At 61.8% G+C, this 24,333-nt stretch overlaps 1 protein-coding gene across 4 annotated transcripts in view; it reads left to right on the top strand.

Annotated features, from left to right (window-relative positions):
* The window catches only part of GSE1 (Gse1 coiled-coil protein), a 99,243-nt gene that overhangs the window by 9,853 nt on the left and 65,057 nt on the right, over positions 1-24,333 (top strand). The gene's annotated exons all lie outside the window — the stretch shown is intronic.

Here is a 24,333-nt window from a genome sequence, read left to right as displayed (position 1 = left end):
CCACAGCTGCCACAGCCCCGTGCAGGTGGAGTTCTCCCAGCTGACCCTCCAAAATGGTTTTAATTGTCCTCCCCAGCTTTGTCCCTCCTTGGAAATGGGGAGTGCATCACCTGACGGATCTGAGGGACCGCCAGCAGCCACCTCTGTCCCTGGGGACACCAGGGAGGGACCTTGGAGCCAGGAACATTTTGGTGACAGTCAGGACGTTGGGATCTCACTCAGTGTTTTGCAGCCATGGTGGGACAGACAGACCCAGGAGCGAGGGGCACACAGACAGCTGAGGGTGTGGGGCACACAGCAAATTGCTGCCATCCCCTTCCAGCTGCTTCCAGCATGTTTCTGCAAAGGGGCTGACTTCAGTGAAGCTTTACATCGAGTGATGATCAAGTGCTGATGATTCCAGTTATTATCCTGGCTGGGAATAAGTGTATATATATATATTTATATTTATATATATATATATATGGATGGATGGATGGATGGATGGATGGATGGATGGATGATGGATGGATGTCTCCTGCCCCTCTCCTTGTCCTCACTGCCAAACCAGCCGCATTTTCTTCTCCCCATCTCTCCCCGTGGCTGTGGGAGCAGGCAGCAGGAGTTATCCTGGAGTGAAAACACTGCAAAGACAAGGCCTTTCAGTTCTCCCTGGAGGCAGCGCTGCCAAGGTCAACTGCTATGGGGACAGGGCTGGGTTGTCCCTGCTTGCCCCACTCTTGGTGCTGGGTTGTCCCTGCTGGCCCTGCTCTTGGTGCTGGTGGCACCCCAAGGGTGTCCCAGCTGTTCCCAGTGTGGGGCTCTGGGGGTGTCCTGGCTGTTCCTGGTGTGGCATCCCAGGGATGTCCTGGCTGCTCCCAGTGTGGGGCTCTGGGGATGTCCTGGCTGCTCCCGGTGTGGCACCCCAGGGATGTCCTGGCTGCTCCCGGTGTGGCACCCCAGGGGTGTCCTGGCTGCTCCCGGTGTGGCACCCCAGGGATGTCCTGGCTGCTCCCGGTGTGGCACCCCAGGACTGTCCAGGCTGTGCCCGGTGTGGGGCTCCCAGGGATGGAGGGAGCCAGCTCTGCTGCCTGCAGACACAGTCCAGATGCTCCGGCTGCGGCGTCTCTGGAGGGGGAGATGAATTCGCTCCTGCCGTCTTCTGTTTTCAGTCCAGAACATCTGCACAGTAACTGGGAAATCTGGGCTTTCTCCTGCTTCTCAGCCAGGTCCTGTCAGCCCTTTCCTCTTCCAAAAAGGGGTTTGGTGGTTGGTTTTTTTTCTTTTTTCCTCTCCTTCCCGCTATTGCTTGTGCTGTGTAACCTGCTCCCTGCTGTGCATCCTGTCAGGGCTCTGCTTGGATTTTACTCCAGCAGGAGCTCATGGATGTGGATCCCCAGGAGCAGATTTTCCTGTGGGGCTGTTCCCTGTGGCACTGGGATCACCCAAGCTGCTGTATCACTCATTGCAGTTTTTCCCCCCTCGCTGATCTCCCCGTGCTGATCCTGGAGCCTGGGTGCTGCATGCTGAGTGCCTGGGGCTGGACAACCCCTCCCAGAAGCTGGCACTGGGAAGCATTTGAGGCTGCAGGGTGGCCCCCACCCTGCTCCCTGTTCTTTCCAGCAGTGAGTGGCTTGGCCAGGCTGGCCCTGGGCTGGCCAGGACAGCTCTGGGCTTGGCAATATCCCACAGGGGTGAGGTTTGTTCCGCAGCCGCTGGCTCAGGCTCCTGGCACAGCTCTGGTGGGTGCTGGGCACCTCCTTTTCCTTGCTGCTGCTTCCACCATGCCATGGGGACTCTCAGGAAGTGTCACCCCAATAGCTGAGTCCCTGGAGGAGGAATAAATCCTTCTGTCGTGTCCTTCCTCCCTTTCCCATGCACAGACAGTCTGTGCTCTCACCCTGACCTTCTCCACCGGAGCTGCTGGGGTCCAGTGAGCCCAAATCGGGCTCCATCCTTTATCCACCGTGCTCCTTCTCACCGATTCACACCGATTTCCTGCCTCTTTGCTCATCTTTTAGTCCTTGTGCTGTGTTTTGCCCCACCCCTTGCTGCCCTAGTTCTGGCTGTGCTGGCGCTGTGCCCGGTGCCCTCTGCTCCGAGCGGAAGGAAGGGCTCCAGGGAGGGATGGCAACGTCGGGGTGATGCCAGCAGGGGTTTGGCTTTGGCTGGGGCAGGGGACTGAGCCCTCAGAGGGGCTTTGGGGCCATGGATATCGTGGGTGCTGCTCCCCCAGGCGAGCAGGGGTCTTGCAGGACACAAAGAGACGGTGGAGGAGGGAGATGCCACCTCTCCTTTTGCATTTTGGGGACCTTGGGACAAAATGCGAGTGGTGCTGCTCCCCCTTGGGCTCCCTACTCCCAGAGCAGGGGGGGAACCCTCAGGATGAGATGATTTTGAGTGGTCTTGAGGGCCAGCAGGCTGGCTGGGCAGGCTGGCTGCGAGCTTGGCACCCGCAGGCACCTGGAGGTGACGTGTGCCCGGTGTCCCTGTCCTGGGGACAGCCACACAGCTCTGGCCTCACAGCTGCTATTTCTGGCCAGCCCTTGGCCTCTGCACCGCAGCCACCACCGCCGGGGCCAGCAGCTGCTGCCCTTTCCCTTCCCATCCCCTCGGATCCGTGGGATGGTTGGAGACAGGATGAGGAATCCCCCCAGCGTGGGCAGCAGCTCAATCCCCTTTGGGATCCTCCCTCCAGCCCCGTTTTCCTCCCGTTTAAGCCCGGGATGTGCCTGTGTTTCGTGGGCGGCTGTAAAAATAGCGCTTGGTTTGAGTGAGGAGGGTGGCGGGGAAGGGCCGGGAGGGGGCCGGGGTGCAGGGGGAGGTCCGGTTTCTCCCTTTCCTGGAGGAATTAGGGAGGCCACATGCTGCCAGGAGTGTTTGGCTGGTAGAGGCAAGCGGAGGCTCCGAGGAGGCGAGCAGGCATCCGCACAGATGGAAATTTGATCACCCACGGCTCAACAGATTGTTTGATTTATTTTAAAATCAAGCAGATGGCTGCAACAGGAGTTTGTTTAAGTTCAGCTCCGAGCTGGGCCAACGGCCAGGATACTCGGGGGTAGGCGTGCCAAAAAATGTTCAATGACTTTGGTCATCACCCACCTCTCCTCCTCCTCCTCCCTTGCCTCGCTCCAGCACACACACCCCGCTCCCCCTCTTATCGCATCCTCGCCTTCATCTCTTGGCTCCTGCATCTCGCTTTGTCTCTCCCGGCGGGCGCAGCCTTGCCCTCCACTTTTCCTCCCCTTCCACGAGCTCCAGAGGGTTTAACTCTTCCCCAGCCATCCCCTCGCCTTGGTTCCCCTCTGCTGGAGGGGTGCAGTGGGGGTTGTCCCCAGGGGAGAGAGGGAGAACCCCCATCCCTGGGCTCTCTCCTCGTGTCTGTCTTCTCTGGGACCAGTCTGGGGGGAGAGGAGAGCTCTGGGAGCTGGCTGGATGCACAGAGGGATGCTCTGACCCATACCCTGACCCCCATGGCTGTCCCTCTGTGGTGGGGAGGGGGTGGATGCATCCTGGTGTCCCCCTGCCCCGCCCCGTGTTGGTGGCAGCCTTGATGAGTTGGGGTCCCAGCAGCCTGGGACCCCCATGGTGGGCTGTGGGGGGTGAGCTGGGCATGGAGCAGAGCCCCTGCTGCAGCCCGTGGTGGCTCTGGATGTGTTCCTGGCCTTGCTGCCATATGGCCAGCAGGGAAGGGGCTGGAGGAGCCAGTGGGACCAGCCTGGGATGTGCTAAACTGCTGTAAATGGGATGGGGCCTGCTGTGCTCAGGGCTTTAAATCACCCAGTGCCACCAGGCTGGCCCTGCCTGGGGGGGTCTGACCACCCTGGGGTGGCACAGGGTCCCCAGCACGTGTGGCCGTGTCCCCTCAGCCTGCCAAGGGCCATCTGGGATGCTCTCTGTGGCAGGGACAAGGAGCTCTCTGCACCTCCTGGGCTGAGTAGGTGGGATGCTCCAGGACCACCGGGCATCCTTGGTGGCCTTAGGATATCCCTGTGCCCCACAGCAGCTCCCAGCACCACGGCAGGTTCAGTGCACCCTCTCCCTGCAGGCTTTCCTGCCAGAGGATTGCCCATTCTCCTGTTTTTGGGAGCAGGACTGTGTGATGAGACCTCTCCCCAGCTCCCCTCTCCTCTTCAGCCATGGCTGGGGGCTGTGGCTCCTGCTGGGAGCAGCGTGTGGGGCTGGAAGGGGTTAAGGCAGGCAAAGGAAAACAAGAGTGCTGCAGGGCCTGGGTGGCTGACAAGCCAAACAACTGTTTTTGACTCACTGTTGCTGCCTTGCCAAGTGCAATTGCTTCCACATTCCCATCCCCTGGCTGGAGGGGCGCTGGGAGATGTTGGCTTTTTGCGGTCAGGAGGGGAAGGGGGATGCCGGGGGAAGGGCTGGCTCTGCACTGCTTTTTCTCAGCTCTTCTCTCTTCAATTCCCCTCCCTGGCCAGGGCCAGGAAGGGGCAGGGGGTGATGCTGCCTTGGGGGGTGATGCTGCTTGGGGGGTGATGGTGCCAGGGTCACTCGGCCCAGCTTCTGGTGGAGCATCCCCTCTGCCAGAGTTAAAGGTGGGAGAGGGAATGGGGAATGGGGGTGTAAAATGCACCCCCAGGGTGTCTGTCCTGCCTTTTCCTGCTGTTTGTCTGCAGGGAGGAAGCTGAAAAGTGTCTCCTTCTCTGTCAGGGGGTGCTGGTGGGTGTTGGGGGCCAGCAGCACCCATTTCCCCCCTCCCTCCATCCCCTCTGGAGTGGAGCCCCACATCCCCAGTGTCCTATTCCGACCCTCCTCAGGGGTGGGGAGTGATCCCATCGCTCAGAGATGTGAGTTCTCATGTGGGGCTGGGCCCCCCACCTTGCCTGGGTGGGGGCAGATCTGTCTGCAGGGCTGGGGGGGACCCACACAACCCCAATAAAATCCCCAGGCCTCCGGGTGCTGGTGCCGTTGTGTTGGAGACAGGAAGAAATAATTCCGTGGAGAAGAGGCTGGGGAGTTGCAGCGAAGATTTGAGCTGCTCAGGGTCGCTGCTTTGTGGAGTTAATTATCCTCTGAGTCTGGGTTTTTGGGTGTTTTTTGAGTTGGTGGCTTTTGGTTGTTTTTTCCTCCTTGGGATTATTTCTTGGCAAATGAGGCGTCGTTCTAAAGCACTGAGCTCTGCTCCCTCAGAACTCCTGGCTGCTAAGCGCTGTGGAGGAGATCCTGGTCTTAAAAAAAAAACAAAACAACACACCAAAAGAAAAAAACCACCGTCAAAAAAAGCCCTGCTGCTTTTGTAGTGTGAATTTGGGGTCTGGGATAGCTCAGGAGGATTATGTGTTCCTGGAGGTGTTTCTCTGGGGAAGCTGGAGCAGGAACCTCCTGTGGGCACTGGGATGGGCAGGGGAGGATGTGGAGATCCTTGGAGGGGTACCTGGTCCCTGCAGGGCTGTGAGCTGTTTGGGGTCCCCCACAAAGTCCAACCTGGACTAGGGGTCTGGAAGGAACCCCCAGCATTTGGGAAGCTGTGGGGGTGCGCTGTGGGCTGACCCTTGGGTGAGGAGGGGGTTTATGGGGCATCTTGTGTGGCAGCTGTTTCCCCATTTGGGATGTTGAGAGGTTGGGACATCACTCCAGGATCACATTCCTGTCACCCTCCGGCTCTTGGGGCTCTGCTGCTGCCTCCTCCCTCTTTGGAGAAGCCATTTCCCCCTCCTGACTGTGGGGAGGGTCAGACTGTGCTGGGACAGTGGGACTGAGGTGCAGAGGATGGCCTGGATGCTGTGGGACAAATGGGATGCACACCTGGAGCTGCTCCTGCGGGATCTGACTCCTCCCTCTCCTGCTGCTGTCCCTGGTCAATCTCAGCCGTTTGCCGAGTCCCAGGGGAGGGAGGCAGCAGCAGAGCAGGAGCTGGTGGTGCTGGAGGTCAGGATGCAAATCCCTTCCCCTGTTCATGGTGAAGGAAGGACCCCCAGAGCTTTCCCCAGAGTATCCCAATGTCCACCAGGGATGTGGGAGAGCACTGGTCTGGCAGCTGAGACTGCACCACTGGGACAGACACACCATCCATCACCCCAGCTTCAGCAGAGCTGCAGCCCAACCTCTGCCCCTCTCCTGAGCACCCACCACCCTGCAGGACCCATCCACGCCACTCCCAGCCCGCTGGCACCAGGGGTGTCACCACTGTCACCAGGGCAAACCCCCCAGACTCTGCGCAGCAAACCCGAGGTCCTCCCAGCCACAAGTGGCAGGGGATGCTGGTGTCCCCGATGCAGGACACCTTGTCAGCTCCTAATCCCGACATGAGAAGGCAATTAGGGGCCGGGATGCCCTCGCCGAGGCGGCAGATGGGGCGCAGTGCCGCCGTGGGGCTGCCGCTGGGGCCGGGGCCGGCTCTGCCTCCTCCTAATGTGTTTGCAAATCCTCCCCAGCTGAGGGGATTAAAGCCGGCATCTGGCTCGCTTTAGAATATTAAAACAAAGGGAGTTGTAGGCGCCATGATCGGGGGCAGGCGAGGGAGGGAGCGGGGCCGGGGCTGGGGGGGCTGCTGGGAAAGTCTGCAGGAATTCCCCCCCCCGCTCTCCCAGCCTTTCCACGAGGTTCTCCCTAAGGAATAAACCCCGCCGTGGGTTTGCAGCAGGGCACAGGCGGCAGCACCCGGGCACCAGGGGGATGCTGGAGGCGGGTGGGCCGCGGGGGTGCTTTTTGGGGGGGCGAGGGAGGTTTCTCTCTGCTTTTTCCACCCCGTTGAGCTGTTCTGGAAGCGGCAAGAATTCAGGAAGCCGGCGTGCGGCGAGTGCCAAGTCAGGCTGTACCGCAGCCAAGCCCCTGCTTGTTTTCTCGTCTTGCTGGAGCCAGTAAGTGACCTTATTAGCTTAGGGGGCAGCTGCCTTATTAACACACATCTGGCGGCGAGGGGGCCGCATAGGCCCGAGATTGTCTCCCTGCCTGCTCCCAGCATGGCTGGGGGGGCTCCCCTCGTGGCTTCTGCCACCCCTCCCGGTAGCAGGGCTGGTATCCAGGCAGCCCCACTGCCCCCATCCCCCTGGGAGGGGGTTTGTGCTGGGGGGGCAGGATTAGGCAGATGGGGTTTGGATTTGTTGGGGATTAATAATTTAAGGTTAAAATCTGTGTGAGGTTATAATCTGCAGGGGAGGGAGGGGTGTGGGGTCCCCCAGCAGCGTGGAGCCTGTGCTGCTGGCATTCCCATGGATGCTGCCCCATCTCCCATCTTCCTCATGGGGCAGGCTCTGCTTTTTGGGGCTCAGCATCACCCTGCGGGGTGGGATCACTCAGAGGGGCTGGACCACCCATGCAGTATCCTCACATCCCTGCCAGCAGCCGGGGTGGGCACTGGGATTTCCTTCTGGATTGGTGTCAGCATCTCCTGCAGCAAGGAGAACCTCGAGCATGCTGGCTTTGGGGCTTTTCTAGCACATTTGGCTCTCGAAGTGTGGGGTTCCCAGGAGGATGGGAGCTGGGAGACTCCTGCCGTGCCAGCACAGGGAGCTGAGGGCTTTTTGCTGGTGTTGAATCACCCCAGGCTCTGCTCAGGGCAGTCCCTGTGGGTGCCCATCCCATCACAGCCACCCATCATCCAGCCCTGTGCCAGCGCCCACCCTCACCCAGAGCTGCCCATTTCTTCTCCCTGGCTACATTCAGAGCCAAGCTGGGAGCACCCCTGTGCCACATCCCCTGACCTGGCACATCCCGGGGGGAGCTGGGCGCCCGCCCTCCCCTCCACCACACAGGGATGCCCTTTGTCCTTCTTGGCTTGTGGGGGAACTCGGCAGCTCTTGGCTTCTCCCTTCTGTTTTGGAAATTCAAAACATTTGCAGGGCGGCCCACTCGCGCCCTGCCGCCACGGAGAGAGGCACTTGGCTGACTCCTCTGCTTTCCTTGGCCGCTGCTCCCTCCCGCTCACGCTCCCTGTGGGGGGGGGGGGGCTTTTCTCCACCTCCTCACCCCTCTTCTTTCTTTTCCCCCCCTTTTTTTTGTGTTTTTTTTTCTTCCCTATGCTGTAAGCTTGGAAAAACACCCCCAGCCTGCAGGAAGGGCCATCGAGGGGGCCGGGAGGCAGAGCCCAGGGCGAGTGTTGTGCCCTCCGGCCCCTGGCACTGACCTTGCTGTCTGCTGGGAAGGGCGGCTGTGCCGGGTGGCCGGAGCAGCCCCGCGCTGCACCGGCACTAATGAGCTCTGCCTGAGCAGCAGGATTAATTAGCTGCTGGGAGGAGAGGGGGGAGCATCCTTCTGCGGGGGCTCTGTGCCACCCGAGCCTGGCACGGCGCGGCGCCCAGGGCTGAGGCGGTTTTGGGATGCTCCAGGAGGAGATGTGGCTCTCCCTGGAGCAAATGCCGTGAGCCAGGAGGGGAGAGGGAATCCCAGTGCCACACTGGGAAGGTACGAGAGCTGCTGATCAATCATGCAGGCTCCTGCTCTCTGTATTCCATTTCTTCCCCCAAAAAGAGCCTTGTAGGTTTTTTAATTGATGTTCCCGTGCTGTTTCCGAACCCAGGGTGTGACATGGAAGTGTTAAATATGTCCTGTGCAATCTAAAATGACAATGCAGGGGACAAAGTGGCAGCTGGGTATGGGCAGGGCCTGGCTGTGTGCTGGGGGTCAGCCCTCACCCCAAAATCCCTAGGGCTCAGGGATGCTCAGGAGCATTGTGTTGGGGACTGTCACCCTCCTGGAGGGTGTCCCCAGGCTGGCTTTTGGTGTCCCATTTAGCTGGGTGGATTTTTGGGGGGGTGGCTCTGTGCCTTGTCCTCCACCAGCTCCTCGGTGCCCCTCTCCTCTCTGGAGAAGCAGGCACGGGGCAGACGTGACATCAGGGAGCCCTGGAGAGACAAGCAGGGACACGGTGTTGAGGCCGGGAAGGTCGCGAGGACGCGGAGCTCGAACTTGAATTAGATGGTAATTGCGACGTGCCTAATTACAGGGAAAGAGCAAATCACTCCGGTGCTTCATAAAGTGTCTGACACGGAATAACGAGGATAATTAGCAATCAGATGGGAAGCTGCTGCCTGCCCGGCCCCCGAAAGCCCTGGGGAGCCCCGCACCCCCTCCCCTCCCGCAGCATCTGCCCCTGCCTGGGGTGGTTTGTGCCCCCCAGCATGGGACACCTGCCCCCCAGCCCCCCCAGAGTGGGACATTGGCCCAGCAGAGCCCCCCAGGCTGGGCTGAGGGACAGCTGGTGGCCGTGTCCCCTGCCCAAAGGGGTCTGGTGGCTGTGCTGTGTCCCTTGCCATGTATGTGCGTGTGTCCAGGTGTCCGTCCCCAGCGGATCCGTGTCCAGGTGTCTGTCCCCACCCCCGCGTGTCCAGCTGTGCAGCCCGTGCCTGCTGCCAGCCATGCATTAATGCTGCCTGACGCTAGAGCGCACCAGAAGCATGTCGTGACATCCTCCCGGGGACACGGCTCCCAGCAGGGCCACCTGCCCCGGCCACCTGCCCGCAGCCACCCTGCCGTGACCCCGGAGGCACCCGCGGCCACCCCGCTGGGGACCCGGGCTGGCCTTGGTGGCCGCAGGGGACATCAGTGGGTGTCAGGGCTGGGATTGATGGTGCCTGATTGCACTCGGAGGGAGTGGGAAGGGTGGAGAGTTGTGGCACCCCAAAAATCCCCCCTGCCATCCCAGCCTGGCTGCTGTCACCCCTGGGGGACCGGGAGGAGGGCAAGGAGTGCCTGGCTCCCAATTAGCTGCACTTTTAATGATGCTGCTGTTGGTTTAGGGAATGTGTGTCCCCCCTCAGGGAGGCTGGGCTGTGCTGGGGAGCTGATCCTAAACCTCCTGTCCTCCCATCCCAGCACCAAAAGGCTGAGGAATATCCTCCCTCTGGCATGAAGGGACCTCCCAGCCCCAAAATGCCCCTGGCTGAGGGGTGCCAGGCTGCTTTGGTGACTTCACTCCAACTCCTGCTTCCCCTGGAGCCACCTCGCTCCTGTCCCCCGCCCAACACCAGCAAGGCCCATCCCCCTGTCCCCTTCCCAGCACCTTCTGGGAATCCCACAGCAGATCCCACCAGGATTTTTGGACTGGTTTGCAGAGAGGGCTGAGCAGGCTGGTACCACCATGGGGATGATGTCCCTGGTGTCCCTGAGTGCTGGGGCAGGGTGGAGGTCACGCTTGCTCATCCTCCTACGTGCCTGTCTCCTTCCCGCCTCTCCTGCTGGCTTCTCCTTTTTTGTTTCCCCCTCTTGGAGCAGCTGTTCTCTAATAAGCTGTTAATGATGATACAGTAAGTAGGAGCAGAGAGTCCTGCGGGAGCTGCCACGATTTGTGTAATTGGCCTCAGAGGAGACAGAAGTATCTAATATTTACATGCCGGTATTAGTCCCCTGGGAGCCTGTCTGGGCTGGCACGGGAGGCAGCTCCCAGCCTCAACCTGTCTGCTCCCAGCTGATGGATCCTCACATCTCCAGTGGGTGGGAACTGCCGGCTGGGAATGGGGGGCATCCCCCCCAAAAAAAACTGGGGGTGGCTGAGCATCCCCAGCAAAAGCTGGGGGTTTTTTGTTGGTGTTGAATCACCCCAGGCTCTTCTCGGTGCAGTTCCTGTGGGTGCCCATCCCCTTGTCCCCATGTGCCACCAGCCCTGTGCCAGTGCCCACCCTCAGCCAGAGCTGCCCATTTCCTCTCCCTGGCTGCAATCAGAGCCAAGCTGGGAGCTCCCCTGTGCCACATCCCCATACCTGGCAGGGGGATGTCTGTGGGAGCAGCGGGGCTGAGCTGAGCTCCCAGAGGGGATTTGTGAGGTTTGGGGAGGAGGCAGGAGCTGGGCATGTCCCAGAGTGAGTTTACCAGGGCTTTGATCTGGCTCTTGAGGCACAAACATGCTCCTGAGCTGGCTGGTGCCTAGAGCAAGGAGTGGCAGTAAGAGGGATGCTCGCCGTGTGGCCACCAAGCACCCTCTGCCCTGTGCCACTGGCTGGGGTGGGTCCCTGGGAGCTGTGCTCCTGGAAGGGCAGGTTTGGAAGCAGCACTGTCACCGTGCTCCCAGTGGGCTGGGTGAGCCGTGGGGCTGGGCAGGGATTGCTGAAATTGCCCCTGCCTGCAGCCATGAGGCCGGAATGCCAGGGGAAACTGAGGCATGGCTGGGAAAACTGAGGCATGAAGGGCTGAGGAGCAGCCTGCCCACCCTCCTGCCTCTATGTGCTCTTGCCCTGGGCTCCATCCTCTGCTGTAGTGTGGGCAGGGTGCCACCAGGGCTGTCCCACTTCCCTTGGTACCCCCTGGTGTCCCCAGAGCTCTGGGGTTGTCCCCTCCTGCTGGGGGTCAGTCTCTGGCCAGGATTCCCTCAGCTGAGCTGTTTTGGGATGCTGGGGCCATGCTCACTCCAGTGCTCCCCTTCCTGCACCCCCAGAGCAGAGGGTAGGGACTGGCATGGGGACACCAATGCTGAGCAGTGGGGCCAGGCAGTGGCTACATCCCAATTCCCTGCCTGGGGTGGAAGCTGAGGGGTCCCCCAGCCCATCTCCCATTGCATACTGGTGTGCTGGAGGGGCCCCCAGCCCTGTAGGATTGCATCCCCAACCTTTCCCACCCAGATTCCCACTCTCCATTGCCTTGGCAACCCTGGAATTGTGGCTCAGCTGCGAGGGGATGGATGTCTCACATCCGTGCTGGGGGTGCCTCCAGGGAGGGTGAGGGGGATGTGGGGGGCTGATGCAGGTGGCCAGGGGGGTTTTTTAGTGGGGTGCCAGGCTGGGCACAGCTGTTCACCCTGCACAATCAAAGGCACAGTGTTCTCCAACTGTTTTCCAGAAGGCAAGTGGGCAGCTTTGCTTTGGAGGTGGCCTCATCCTGCCCGCTGGGACTGGGCTGGGAGCCACCAGGACCTGGCATCCGGGGTTCTGTGGGGTCTCCAGGGGGCTGTGGTGGGGAATGGCTGTGGGCTGGAGGTCGCTGAGCTCTGGCAGGGCCATCAGACCCTGAGCTGTTGGCAGGATGGAGACGCTTGGCTGGAGCCCTGTGGCTCCACCACGCTGCTGTGGTGGGGGTGAGGAGCTGTTGGCTTCTGTTCTTCCCTCCCTGCCTCCTTCCCTCATCCCTCCTGTCATCCCTCCATCCTTCCCTCTGTCCCTCCCTCCCTCCATCCCTTTTCGGTTGTCCTCCCTGCTCAGGACGTTCCAGCCTCTCTGTCCCTGGCTTCCTGCCAGCCTTTTCCCACACTCCCTAATCCCGGGCTCCAGCCCTGGCTGCTGCTGCCCCGGGAGCAGCTGCTTCAATCTCCCCGAGCCAGGGAAACAGGACCTGGCCCTTGACCTCCCAGGGAATCTGGGGGTGGCAGGTTTGGCCTGGGGACAGCAGGGGTGTCCCCAAGTCCCCTGCTGTGTCAGCCACCCCTTGTCCCAGGCAGAGCAGGTGGATTTATGTTGGCAAGGGGTGCGGTGGGGAGCAGGGCAGCACCCCTGGGTGCACACAGGCTCCTGTGGGGTGGAGGGGGGTGTTCACGGCCCCTCACACCCCTGTTCTGTGGGTGTTTGGGGGGGACATCCCCCCACCTCCTTCCCTCCCTCCTGCCTGATCTGTTCAATCTGCTAAGCAGGGGAATAGTGCAGCAGCCATCTGTGAGCCTGCCAATAATGGGATTAACTCCTTCCCCTGGCCGGGCCGAGCCTGACGCTCGTTCTGGCACCCCCTTCCCGGGGCACCCCCTCCTCCCGCCTGCGGGGGCAGCCAGCGCCGCTGCTGATGCTCCAGGGCTGGCTGGGGACAGCCCCGATTTGCCCTCCCGCGGGTCTGAGCCACCAGCATGGACTCACCCTCTCCTGCCTCAGTTTCCTCTCTCTCCTCCGTGTCCCTCTGCCTCAGTTTCCCCCCTCCTGCCTGTTTTCCCCCTCTTCTGCCTCAGCTTCCCCTCCCGCCTAGCAGGGTGGATTTGGGGCATTCCGGAGGGTTTCCCTGCGTGGGAGTGGGAGCACACTGAGCTGTGCGTGAATCCCTGCGTGTTTGTGGGTCCCGCTCTTTGAGGCAGAGGAATGCACGATGAGAGCCCACCCCTCTCCGGGGAGGGATGCAGGGATGCAGGATTAGAGCCCAACCCCTCCCCACCCCTCCGAGACGCTGCCCTAGGCTGGGGCAGAGGCGACACCGCACGTGGGGGGGTTCAAGGGACCCCCACCCCCAGCCCTGCAGCTTCAAGCCCTTTTGCCGGGGGCGGGATGCCCCCGCTAATCCTCTTAGGCTGCGCCCCGGAGCAGCTGGCGAGGCCGGCCCGGCCGCTGCCCATCCTCCCTCCCAACAGGTGCCCCCCGGCCCCCTCCCCGCCGGGGCTGGGCGGGGGGCTCGGGGCTCCCCGCAGCAGGCAGCCCCCCCTTCCCCTTCCCCCGGGGCCGGCCCGGGAGCGCTCATTAATTATCTAATCTTCCCTTTATGTTTAATTTACAGCCCCGCGCGGCTCTGGCCATATGCTGCTTTTGTTGTGTCTGGCTCTTTGTTGTGGCAGGCAGCGGGGGCTGGCGAGACCCCCCCCCCCAGCCTTTGATCCCCCCCTCCCCTCCCAGCGCCACCCTCCAGCCACCCCCGCGGCACGGTGGCGAGCCCCGCGGAGGGGGTAAGTGCCTTTTTCTCGGTTATTAATTTCCCTGACCCCCCCAGCTCACCGCAGCCCCCACCTCCCCAGCAGTGCGGGGGTGTGTGTGTGTGTGTGTGTCCCCCGCCTCTCGCCGCCGGCTCGGGATGTGATCGCGCGTGTGCGTGTGCGCGGCGCTGCCTCCTCCCGCTGCCGCCGCCGGGGTCACCGCGCCGCCCGCGCCCCGCACCGCGCCCCGCACCGTGCCCCGCAGGTACGTGCAGGGCAGGCAGCTGCCTGTGCCCTCCCCTCGGACTGTCCCCCCGCCTTACCTGTGCCCCCCCCCCACACACCCTGGTTGTATCCCCCATCCCATCCCATCCCATCCCATCCCATCCCATCCCATCCCATCCCATCCCATCCCATCCCATCCCAGTACCACTCTTACCCTCGGTGTGCACTTCCCTCCTCTCTGCCTGTACCCCCCTCACACTCGTACCCCTCCATCCCCATCCTAAATGCCCCCACCCCTCCTGTATCCTCCCACCCCTCTATGCCCCCCATGCACTGCCTGTGCCCCCCACATGCCTGTGCCCACCCTGTACCCCCAATCTCTGCCTGGACCCCCCTTGCTGTAGCCCCCCTCCCACCCCTGCGGGGATTGTTGCACCCTGTGGGGATTGTTGGGGGGATAAACCCTGTGCCCCCCCGACTTGTTGTGTGTCCCCCCAATTTTGCTGGCTGTGTTTGGGGTGGCTGTGGAGGGACCCCTGTGGCGCCCTGACCCGTGGCAGGTACTTGGGGGGGGCTTTGTGGAACTTGCTGCAAACTTTGTGTGATGCTGCCAGGTGCATTCTGCACTTCCCGTTTTTTCCCTGTGGTTTTATTTTAAAAAGTAGCAAAATGGTTTTCCTGCACCCCAGCAGGCCCATACACAGCTCTAATGGGCAGATGTGCCCACCCTTGGGGGGTTCAGGTCTGGCTCCTGGGGGGCAGCAGGGAAAGGGTTTGGGTCAGCATGGGGCTCCGCTGTGGGTGATGGGGGACGCCCCTGGTGCTCTGCTGGGTGCTGAGCTGGGATTTGCTGAGCTGGGATTTGCCCCCCAAAGAGAGATGGTGCTGGCCCATGGGGTGCCCCCGTGGGCTTTGCCAGTCCTGGTGTGGGCAGGGGATACCCAAACCCCCACCCCAGAGCTCGGGGCGGCGCACAGGGGGCTGTGCTCGTGCTGTCTGTCTGTCCACACCTCCCGCAGCTGCTGCTGCTCTCTCCCTGCCAGCCCAGGGTGAGGAGGGTGGCTGACTGCACCGTGGGAGGGTGGGTGCCAAGCCAGCAGCCCGCCTTGGCCGGAGGAGCCGAGTGCTGGGCCAGGAGCTGGGCTCGGAGCACTCCGACAGCGGGGTAAGGTCACCGCCACTGCCAGCCAGGTGGCCCTGCCAGGGCGTGCTGGCTCCTGCGTGCCAGGAGCCACGAGGTGGTGGCAGGAGCTGGACCTGGGGTCACTGAGCCGCTCACCAGGTGAACAAATCTCCTTTCATGGGCACAGGAGGCAGCTGGCTCTGCAGGCATCCTACCGCCTGACATTGCAGGGTCTCTGTTGGACAAGGGGCTCCTTGTCCCCAAGGGGATGCAGTGGCTTGGGGAACCCATGTCCTAAAGGTGGGATGTGGCAACAGGGGACAGTGCCAGCTGCTGGTGTGGGTAATGACATGGGGGTGGCACTGGATGACCAAGGCACCTGTCCTGGCAGCAGAGAGGGAAACAGAGTGGACACCACCAGCACCCCTCGTCCCTGCAGGTGGGGCTGGCTTTTCCCATGCAGCCCTGCGTGCCATCAGGGTGACTGGACTGGCCCTTTTTGATGTTGTTTTCTGCCCACCAGGTGTGGGGAGCTGAGGAGGGGTCATGCTGCCATGCCAGGTTGCCAGTGCTGCCATCTGGCCATGCTTGTCCCCATACAAAGCCCCGGCCCCACACTGGGTGTCCCTTCCCAGGGAAGTCACCACAGCTCTGTGTCATGGCCAGTTCACACTGCATGTCACAAGCAGCCACAGCACGAGGCTGGGTCCCCCCCCATGGCAGCCCACCCCCTGCCAGCTGGGGAAACTGAGGCAGTGGGGCAGGAGGTGGCTTGCCCGAGGCACCCAGTGCCAGGGCTGGGGAGAGCAAACAGGATTCTTGGCACGGGCTGGCAGTGCTGCTCTCTGCCTGCAGGCGAGGGTTGCTCTTTGCTGGGTGTGCAGTTTTGCTGCTGCTTTGCACCCCAGCTCTGGCTCCCTGGGGACTGTGCCTGTGTCCCCACAGGTGATACCCCTCACCGTGGCACTGCTGAACAGGGCAGTTGTTTTTCCCCCTGGGGGTGGTCGGTGCCCAGCACTGTGTGTGGCAGGGCTGGCACGGAAAGCAGCTTGGCCTTGGCCCCCTGCCTGCTGCCGTGCCCTTTTCCAGAGGCAGCTGCCTGTGGGCATGGCTTGGCAGCTGTCCCTGCTGCGGGCTCGGCCGGGGCAGGACCCTGCTCCCCTGGGCTGCCGGGTCACCTCCGTGCAGGCTTGCAACACGCGGGGCCACCGCTGCCATGAGTTTGCAGTTCTCAGCTCAGCCCTGGCTTTTTCTCCCGGGTTTCTGTGCCAGCTCCATCCCTAAAGCAGAGGAGGGGATGAACAAGGAGCCGGTTCTCCCCAGCGTGCCGAAAAGTCCCTCTGGAGAGGCGCCCAGTGGCGTCACCCCTTGTAGAAGCGATGTGTCAGCTCTGAAAGCCCCTGGTTTTCCACCTTGGAGCTGTGTGCGGGAAGGGGGCGGTTCTGTCCCCGCTTCCAGGGCACACGGGAGCCCTCGGGGTGGTGACATTCCCTAGTCCATGCTCGGTTCCGTGCCTCCCTCCCAGCTCGCTTGCCAGCTAATGGCGCGGCTTATTCCTATGGCTTTTTAAGTGCTTAATGGCGCGCGGGGCTAATGATGCAGCTCCCTCTGTTCCTGCCGCCTGGATGGAGGGATGGATGGATGGATGGATGGATGGATGGATGGATGGATGGATGGATGGATGGATGGTGTCAGATAGCGCTGCCCGAACCTCCGGGAATGGGGACAGGGACACGAGGAGGGGCCCAGCCGGTGCCCCGTGGTGCTGGGGCTGGGAGCGGGCGTCCTCCTGCCTCTCCTCCCTCCCCTGCACGGCTGCTCGGAGCAGTAATGTCACCATAAACGATATTTATCACGAGGTGATAAAAATCTATTTCCAGCGACCTCTTGGAAATGGCCCTCATAAAACCAGGCAGCAGACGGAGGCAGGAGGCAGACAGCGGGGAGGGGGCACGGGCAGGGAAATGGCTGTAATCAGCCACGGAGCAGAGGCTGGATCTGCCGGGGAGCCAGCCCTGCCTTTCCCGACCCCGGGAAATTGATGGCAGCCGTCAAGGCCAGAGGGCTGCCTGGGCACAGCTGGGAGGATGCTCGGGCATCCCAGGGCTTGAGCATCCTGGCATGGAGTATCCAGGCTGTGAAGGGAGGGCCAGAGGGATTTTTGTCTTTAGGTAAACAGGATGGGAGGGTTCTGTCCATCCTGGGGTGTTCCCAAAGTGACACCTGAGGGATCTTGAGCTGGAGTTGGTCCTGGAGCAGCAGACTGGGATGAAATGCTGGGCTACCAGCTTTCCTCCAGTGTTCCCAGCCACAGGGATGGCCCCCTCCACTGTCAGGCACTGCTGGGTCACCCCAGTGCCCCCTGTGTCCCTCCTGGGGGGCCACCATTGGTCCCAGAGCCCCCCCCAGCTCCATCCCTTCAGTGCTGATGGCCAGGTGCTGATTCAGCATCCCAGCACTAATTACTGAGCCCATGGTGGATCCTGGCTGTAAATTCTCCATCAGGAGTGGTGGAAAACCTCCCTGGCTCCTTTCCCTGCTGACTTGAGCAGGGGCTTGTGATCCCGTGTAATTCATTGGGGTGCTGAGTTGGCAGGAGGTGTCTCATCCTTCCCCACCCAACTTTGGGGTTCACTGCCCCCCAGGAATCCCTCCTCTCCACAGAGGTCATTCCTGGATGTGTGATGCTCAGCCCAGCTTTGTCCCACTAGCACTGGGGACAGCCCGGGTGACCCCATGTCCCTTCTGTACCCCAAGTGATGCTGCTGGTCTGGGCATTCCTGGGGGCTTCACCAGGCTGGGGGGACAGAGGAGACCTGGACCACCCTTTTGGGGCTGGGGAGGTGGGATTGCTCCTAAAAATGGGGACAGTGCTGGACCCCCCTTGTTGTCCCCTGGGGGAGGAGATTGTGAGGGAAAAGAAAACAGCTCCCAGCTGCAGGGTCTAATCTGCTGCCCTGATGAAGAGACTTTAATCACTTAAAGTAATTAACCAGGTGGGGCATTGGCTGGACCCCCCCACACGCCTGAGTGTCCCCTGCCTGGGGTGGCTCCTTTGAGGGGGGACACAGGCTGGTGAGGTGGGGGCTGGCTGGGCGTGCAGTTCCCAGCCGTGCATCCTCACAGGGCTGTGCCAGGAGGGGACAGCAAGGACGATGGGGACATCCCGGAGGATGGGAACATCATGTGCAGACCCTCAAGAACCCCGTGGAGGGACGTGGTGCTGCTCAGGGACTCGATGCCACGGCGGGGCTCAGCGCGGTGACACGGTGGGGTGTGTGTGGCAGGTATTATCCTGCATTAAAGTTTCCCCTTGCAGATGGTTCACATTTAATCTGCGGCTTAAGGCAGCGCCGGACCTGGCTGTAAGTCTGTCTTTAGATGGCAGGAGGGAGCCGGGAACGGGCGCTAAGCTGCCCGGGGATGGAGAAGGGGACACGCACTGGGGCTTTAATGCCACCCTGCCACAAGCTGATGGCCCAGCCGGGGCGTGGCCCGCGCTGGGATTGCCGTGATGTGCCCTCCAAAGAGGGATGGGGACCCCCAAATGTGTCCCCTCACCCAGCAGAGCCTTGCACTGACCTGGCTGCTCCTCCCTGCCTCAGTTTACCCCTGAGCACGCAGGGATCGGCATGTTTGGGAATGTCCCCAAAACTTGAGCCGCTGTGGGGTGGGTGGGGTTTTCCGGAGTGAAAAGCCCCTTGTGGCTGCCTCTGGTTCCCATGGCAGGTATTTAGGGTGGCGGGGAGGGGACATTGGTCACAGACTGCCCGGCAGCTCTGGAGCTGGAGGTGGGTGAGCTGTGCTGGGTTGTGGTGTCCCTGAGATGGGGATGGGGAGCAGGGGCTGGGGCCGAGCAGCTGCGTGTCCTGGGGGTCTCAGCAGGATTTGGGTGGCAGACACCAAGCTGCATCCCTGCCATCCCAGCTCTGGGGGTCCTAGAGCCGGGGCTGGGCTGTGGTGACAGAGGGAGGTGGGAGCTGCAGGGACACCTGAGGCCAGGGAGCGACTGCCCCAGGCAGGGCAGTTTGTCTCAGGGTGGAATGGCAGCATTGCAGCTGTTATCTCTCGAGTCTAATGATGACTGCGAAGGCTCTGTGCTGCACAACCTTCAGGAAATCCTTGTGGATTTCAAAAAGCTGATTGTTCCCTGCAGGGCCAGGACCAGGAGTGGCAGTGCTGCTGCCAGCCCTGCTGTCCATGCATGGGTGGGATGCTCACACCCTCCTCTGCCTCAGTTTCCCTGCCTGGAAAGGAGGCTGAAGGGAGCATTCCCCAGCCTGGCAGGGACTGGCAAACACGAGCTAGAAATGTCCCCATAGTAGGACAGGGACCGAGCAGATCACATCCTGCCCAGCCAGCCTGGGGCTGGGCTGATGGAAGGATGAGCATGGGGAGAATTTTGAGTGGATTTGGAGCATTGTGGAACACAGCACTGCCCGGGCACGGGGTGGAGGTGCTGACATCCCCACCAGCCACTGCTCTTGTCACAACCTGGAGAAACTGAGGCACGGGAGGTGACACGGCGTGGCCGGGGCTGCCGGAGCAGCGAGCAGCCGCCAATCCCCACGCCCAGAGCCCCAGAGGAGCTCGAGGAAAAGCCGGGAGCGGGCGGCTGTGTGCCCCCCGCCTCCCCCTCCATCACCTCCCTGTTCGCTGGCGAACAAATGTCTGTTCTTGCAAAAAAAAGAAGTGACAGGGGTCGGCGCAGCGCTTTCCACATGACCTGCCCGGGAACAGAGGACGTCTTTGTTAATCCAGCGAGCTGTCAGTTCAGCCTCTTCACAAAAGGCATAAACCACTTATTGCTGCTCTCACCCCTGACCCCGGATCCGCCTGCGCGCCCTCCATTGTGCCGTCTCGAGGAAGCTGGCAAACAATTTCGGCTCCGGCTCCCCCTCCCCACCGGCGGCTGCACGCGGGGGCCGCCGCTTGCCCCGCCGGCGTGGGGAGCCGCTGCGGGGGACCCCCCTACACACACACACACACACACACACACACACACACACAGAGAGCATCTCCCTCCCCCGGCCGCATCTGCGCGCCCGCCGCCTCGCCTGGCAGCTGCTGCGAGGGGATGGGGGCTGCCACAAAGGGAGCACCTCCCTCCCTCCAGCCGTGCCTCCCTCCCGGGGCTGCCGGAGCAGCTGGCCGGAGCCTGCAGGCTGCAGAGAGGGGGTGCTGGGTGCTGTGCCCTGTGGCCCCCTGGCCAAAACCCCGTAATGAGAGGGGACAAAAGCTCCTTAGGGTCCCCGGCTGGGACGGGCTGGGACGGCGGCTTTAGCCAAAGCCGCTTATGGCCTGGCACAAAGCTGCTGGGAACGGCCCAGCTCCTCGGGGCTGGCGTGGATGGGGTGATGGTTGTGCCCTGCCAGCCTCAGGGTGCCCGTGGGGTCACACGGGGTGACAGCTGGGGAAGGGGGCTGAGCGTGTGCCACTCACCCTGTCCCCTTGAGCCCAGCACCCGGACCCCGCGGCGGGGCCGGTGTGCGCTGGAGCAATTAGACGCAGTCACTTTGGGGCTATATATAACCCAAATTGCTGCCTGCAGCTCGTTAGCTGCTGTCAGAGCCGCTGCGGCCGCAGCGCTGAGGTGGTGTCACTGGGGGGGGGGGCTGGAGAGTGACGCAGGGACCTGCTGCTCCCCAGGGATGGGGCATGAGGGGGGCTGTCGTCATGCTGGGGTGGCCACAGGGTCAGACCTTTACTGGGGATGGGGTCCTGGGGGGATGTGCTTCACCCCGTGTGTTGTACCGGCTTCTGTTCCGTGTGGTGCAGGGTGGCTGCAGTGACACACGGGGGTCACAGCCAGGCCTGTCCCCCTGTCCGCTGTTCCCAGGGCTTGTGGCACAACCTGGGTGAGTGTGCTGGGGCATGGGGAGCCACTGGTGCATCCCTTGCCCATGGCAGTAGTGTTTCCAGCCTCGTCTGCCCTTGTGGCATCCGGCCTGACCACAGTCTCCAGCCCCTTCCGTCCATGCCAGTTCCCGCCCGGGCTCCCGGCACGTCGCGGCTCTGCCGGCACAGAGCCGCCCCCGCGCCGGCGAGGAGCGCGGCACCTCGGGCTGTCTGGGGGCAGCTGCGAGATGAGTGCGAACATATTGTGTGGGCTCCTGGAGCAGGCGTCACGGTGTCGCTGCTGGAGAGCGAGCGGGAACCGCAGCCCTGCCGTGACAAACGGCTCTGGCACAGCCACAGCCGTGCCCACGCGGGCGCCGCGGCACAGCCGCTGCACCAGGACACAGAGAGAGGATCCAGGTGGGCACTGATGCTTATGGATAGACCACCGGTGCGTGGTGTCACCTGCCACCACTGTGGCCCATCCCTCCAGCTGTAGGAATTTCCTGGAGGGCCATATCCCTATCTTGGGAAGGGTTAACGGCGCTGTGTCTCAGTCTGGAGCCTTTTGTTTCTTTGCCTATTTTTTTTTTCCCCCCTTCCCCTCTTTAATGAGGAGTTAGCACAGCTGTAATTGTAGGTTCCAACTTTCCACCAGCAAACACGCCTGAGAAACTTTAAATACGGTGGAGATGCATGGAGCCAGCCACCACCCCTCCTGTGGGCACCCATCAGGGCCAAGCCGTGCCACCAGCAGGCACCCCAGCTCCCCAGGGGCACCCCAGCCTGCTCTTGTGGGAAACCCTCTGTTTTCAGGCTGCTGGGACAAGGATGAGAAGGGCAGAGGCTTCCTGGAGGGAAGAGCAGCTGGAACTGTCTGGGGGAACACACGGCAGGGGCTGTGCTGTGATAAAGCCCCAGCAGGAGCCAGGGGGCTTGAGGGCCTCAGCGACAAAGGGAACTGGGGGGAGCCTGCTCCTGCAGCCCTCAGCACTCCAAAAGCACCTTTTATCCTGAGCGCCGCCTCCAGGCCTGGGGGGAGCCAGGGGACAGCGAGGGGTTCTGTCCCCCAGGCCTTACAGCCAGCCCCTGCATCCCCTGGGAACCACAGGATGCAGCCCCTCCATGCTGGGCATCCTCCTCACCTCATCCCGTGCTCACTCACCGGAGCTGGCATCGGCGCTGTGCCAAAGCCCGGAGCCGGTGCAGCTGTGCCGGTGCTCGCCAGGCTCTGTGCCCGCCGCCCTGCCAGGGTGATGCCAGCCAGGGGCCAAAGATTGCATCCACCCCCAGTGCCCTGGCTGCTGGCAGCACAGGGGTTTTCCGGGGTGCTGCCAGCCGGGAGGGTGGAGGTTGGGGTGATGCGGTGGGGGCTCTGCCGTGCCGTGCCCGCGGCATTCCCGTGGGCGGCATTTCCGTGGGTGGGTGGCACTGCTGCTGTGCATGCTGCAGCCTGTCCCAGCAACAGGGGAGGCGGAATAGGGAAGCCACGTTTTTGGGTGTCCCGGAGGCACAGGAAGTGCACTGGCGTGGCCTCCTGCCCTTTGCTTTCCCACTCCACCACTGCCATCCCAAAGCTGGGGCAGAGCTGGGAGCTGCGGCAGGTATTGAGCCCAGGGATGGGAGCAGAAGGAATGTGTCCTTGGTGGGGAGGGACACACTGGGGACAGTGGGAACACTGGACATGGGGACACTATCCCTTGGTGCCATTCTGTCCATGGACTGCCACGCTGCCTGCCCTGGGCACCATGCCAAAGGCAGGGGGGCACCCTGCTGGTGGTGTGGGGCACAGGTGACATGAATGATGTAGTGTCTGGCAGTGCCTCTCTATGCCTGTCCCTGGAGGCCACCAGCTCTGTTTTGACCCCACTTGAGCTCTCCACATCCTTCATACCAAGAACCTGCTGGGGTAGATGGGGACAGATGCCACCCAGAAGGGGTTTGGGTAGTGTGATGCCATGGGGCCATCCTTGCCAGCTCTGGTTGGAGCCTTTTCCCCATGGTTTTGCCACTTGTGGAGCTGGCCTCTGTGCCAGCTCCATTCTTCCCATGTTAATAACATCACATAACGATGTCACATCGCTGTCACCTTGCTGCACACCTACCCCTGACCTGGACGTGCCTGAGGCTGTGCCCTGTGTCCCTGATCCCTGTTGTGGATCTGTCCTGGGAGCTGTTTCAGGCTTGTCCATCTGAGTGTCACAAGTGGGCCGGCCTCAGCTCAGTGTCATTCAGCAAGCACAGATCCTGGTCCCCTCTCTCCATCCCTGGGAACATGTGGGATAAACATCTCCCAGATCCAGGAGGAGCTGAGCTTCATCACAGTGGGACATGGGGGATCTGCCAGATCTCCCCTCAAATTTCAGCTCTTGGTGGCAGAGCACCCTTCCCTCCCAACCTCTTCCCAAGCACCTCAGGGTGCTGCTTAGCAAATTAGCACCCAAATCAACCTGCTCACCTTTAATTGGGGGTGAGTCTTTGAGGATGTGACTGAGGAGGAAGGCCTCCACTCTGAGGGGCTGCTGCCATGCTTTATCTGGGTGGACAGATCCCTCCTAATTGAGCAGATATTCCGTGTTCGCAAACAGATGGCTCCTTTGCATCAATTATTCCTTATCTGTGTAACCGGGGATGATTTGCTGACAGATAGTGCCGGGTGAAGTTAAAGCAAGGAGGCAGCCGGTGCTCCGTGCGGAGCCTGGGGGTCCCAGGGGACAGGGGTGGTGAGGGGGGGTGGGATCCTGGCTGCCCTTGGGCAGGTGGGACCCATCTCTGGTGCCTTTGCATCTCAGCATCCCTTGGCAGGAAAAGATAGGAGGTGGGGGCTGTGGGGCTGATGGGTGGGTTGGGGTCTGGGGTGCTCCCTGGGGAGCAGGAGGGTGCCAGCCTTGGCCTAGCTGTCAAAATCCACTTTCCCCACCAAGACCCTGGTCTGTGACTTCCCAGCTGCGTCTTGCCCAATGCTGCTGTGACACGTGATGGGGAGTGATTAATGCTAATTAATGATTAGTTGCTCCGGGTATCAAAGTGCGCCCCAGCCTTTCCCATGCCCACAGGTAGGGGATTGCTGCCTGCTGCTGCCGGTGGCATTGTCCTGGGAGGAGGAGCAGTGGCACGGCCTCCCCCCTGAGACATCCCTGCCACCTCCAGGGATCCCACACCCAGCTGTCAGAGATGGGGCCTGATCCTTGGGCTTGTCCCCTGCCCGCTGTGAAAGTCACCTTCTGTTAATCACTGGGAAAGAGAAGAGCATCCTGCCATCACCGGGGCAGCTGGTGGCACCCCGCCAGTTGGGGCTGGGACGTGGTGGCACTCGAGGACTCACGGGATGTGCCAAGCGCTCGCGGTTGTGCGGCGCTGCCATATGGATTCCATAAATTAAACCCTTCCAGGAAGCAAACGGTAAATTTATACGTCCTCTCATGTGCGTGGCTCATTGAGTCTAAGGGCTTCCCAGCTAAGCATCCACCGATCATCCATCTCCATGTTTATGGGAGTAATCCCGAGCAAAACAGGATCAACATAAAATCCTCACCATGGTCCTAATGTCCCCAAATCAGGTGCACCGTGTCAGCTGTGGCAGAGGGAGGTCACCTGCATCCCACCTTACCTGGGGTGGGCACAGCATCCTGTGAACCTGGGCTGTCCGTGTGTCTTTCCCAGGGTGGCACAACAGTAC

Source organism: Haemorhous mexicanus, chromosome 12 (assembly GCF_027477595.1).
Source record: "Haemorhous mexicanus isolate bHaeMex1 chromosome 12, bHaeMex1.pri, whole genome shotgun sequence".
Classification (NCBI taxonomy): domain Eukaryota; kingdom Metazoa; phylum Chordata; class Aves; order Passeriformes; family Fringillidae; genus Haemorhous; species Haemorhous mexicanus.
This window is presented reverse-complemented; position numbering and strand designations above follow the sequence as displayed.